At 37.6% G+C, this 2500-nt stretch overlaps 1 protein-coding gene across 1 annotated transcript in view; it reads left to right on the top strand.

Annotated features, from left to right (window-relative positions):
- Positions 1–2500, top strand: part of LOC139366922 (contactin-associated protein-like 2) — a 302046-nt gene that overhangs the window by 212109 nt on the left and 87437 nt on the right. The gene's annotated exons all lie outside the window — the stretch shown is intronic.

Here is a 2500-nt window from a genome sequence, read left to right on the forward strand (position 1 = left end):
GCTGATGTTGAAGCTGTGTTACATTAAATTAACTCCCTCTCTGATGTTGAAGCTGTGTTACATTAAATTAACTCCCTCTCTGATGTTGAAGCTGTGTTACATTAAATGAACTCCCTTTCTGATGCTGAAGCTGTGTTACATTAAATTAACTCCCTCTCTGATGTTGAAGCTGTGTTACATTAAATTAACTCCCTTTCTGATGCTGAAGCTGTGTTACATTAAATTAACTCCCTCTCTGATGTTGAAGCTGTGTTACATTAAATTAAATCCCTTTCTGATGCTGAAGCTGTGTTACATTAAATTATCTCCCTCTCTGATGTTGAAGCTGTGTTACATTAAATTAAATCCCTTTCTGATGCTGAAGCTGTGTTACATTAAATTAACTCCCTCTCTGATGTTGAAGCTGTGTTACATTAAATTAAATCCCTCTCTGATGCTGAATCTTTATTACATCAAATAAACTCCCCATAAAGTGAGGTGTGTTTGACTAATAAATTGATAGAATGAATGCATCAGTAGTATTTATAATATAAGACTTTGAGAGAGTTTGGTGTCAATCCTTCACATTTCTTGTCTGTTAAAATGTGTGTTATGTTGGATTGTTGATATTGCTGGTCACATAAACAGATTCACTGTAAACATTACACTCGCAAAAGTTCCAAAACAATAAAGACATTTCAAATGTCATATTATGTCTTTTTACAGTGTTGTAATTAGAGGTTGACCGATTAATTGACATGGCCGATTAATTGGGGCCGATTTTAGGTTTTCATAACAATCTGTAATCGGCCTTTTTGGACGCCGATTATGTCCGATTACATTGTAATCCACGAGGAGACTGCGTGGCAGGCTGACCACCTGTTACTCCACGAGGAGACTGCGTGGCAGGCTGACCACCTGTTACTCCACGAGGAGACTGCGTGGCAGGCTGACCACCTGTTACTCCACGAGGAGACTGCGTGGCAGGCTGACCACCTGTTACTCCACGAGGAGACTGCGTGGCAGGCTGACCACCTGTTACTCCACGAGGAGACTGCGTGGCAGGCTGACCACCTGTTACTCCACGAGGAGACTGCGTGGCAGGCTGACCACCTGTTAAGCGAGAGCAGCATGAAAAAGAACCTTGTGGCTGCAAGGAGCCAAGTTAAGTTGCTAGCTAGTATTAAACTTATTTTTATAAAAAACAATCAATTTTCACATAATCACTAGTTAACCACACATGGTTGATGATATTGCTAGTTTAACTAGCTTGTCCTGCGTTGCATATAATCAATGCGGTGCTTGTTAATTTATCATCGAATCACAGCCGACATCAACTTCGCTAAACGGGTGATGATTTAACAAAAGCGCATTGCCAAAAGAAGCCCAATCTTTGCACAAATGTACCTAACCATGAACATCAATGCCTTTCTTAAAATCAATACACAGAAGTATATATTTTTAAACCTGCATATTTTGTTAAAATAAATGCATGTTAGCAGGCAATATTAACTAGGTAAATTGTGTCACTTCTATTGCGTTCAGTGCAAGCAGAGTCAGGGTATATACAGCAGTTTGGGCCGCCTGGCTCGCTGTGAACTGTGAACTGATTTGCCAGAATTTTACATAATTATGACATAACATTGAAGGTTGTGCAATGTAACAGCAATATTTAGACTTAGGAATGCCACCCGTTAGATAAAATACGGAACGCTTCCATATTTCACTGAAATAATAAACGTTTTGTTTTCGAAATTATAGTTTCCGGATTTGACCATATTAATGACCTAAGGCTCATATTTCGGTGTGTTTATTATATCTATGATTTGTCTATGATTTGATATTTGATAGAGCAGTCTGACTGAGTGGTGGTAGGCAGCAGTAAGCATTCATTCAAACAGCACTTTACTGCGTTTGCCAGCAGCTCTCAGCAATGCTTGAAGCACAGTGATGTTTATGACTTCAAGCCTATCAACTCCCGAGATTAGGCTGGCAATACTAAAGTACCTATTAGAACATCCAATAGTCAAAGGTATATGAAATACAAATGGTATAGAGAGAAATATTTGCCGCATCATAATTCCTATAATAACTACAACCTAAAACTTCTTAACTGGGAATATTGAAGAACTGGGAACATTGAACCACCAGCTTTCATATGTTCTCATGTTCTGAGCAAGGAACTGAAACGTTAGCTTTCTTACATGGCACATATTGCACTTTTACTTTCTCCTCCAACACTGTGTTTTTGCATTATTTAAACCAAATTGAACATGTTTCATTATTTATTTGAGACTAAATAGATTGTATTTATGTATTATATTAAGTTAAAATAAAAGTATTCATTCAGTATTGTTGTAATAGTCATAATTACAAGTATATATATAAAAATTGGCTGATTAATCGGTATCGGCTTATTTTGTTCCTCCAATAATTGCTATTGGTATCGGCGCTGAAAAATCGTAATCGGTCGACCTCTAGTTGTAATGATGTGCAAATAGTTAAAGAACAAAAAGGAAAA

The sequence above is a fragment of the Oncorhynchus clarkii genome, chromosome 15, assembly GCF_045791955.1.
Source record: "Oncorhynchus clarkii lewisi isolate Uvic-CL-2024 chromosome 15, UVic_Ocla_1.0, whole genome shotgun sequence".
In the NCBI taxonomy this organism is placed as follows: domain Eukaryota; kingdom Metazoa; phylum Chordata; class Actinopteri; order Salmoniformes; family Salmonidae; genus Oncorhynchus; species Oncorhynchus clarkii.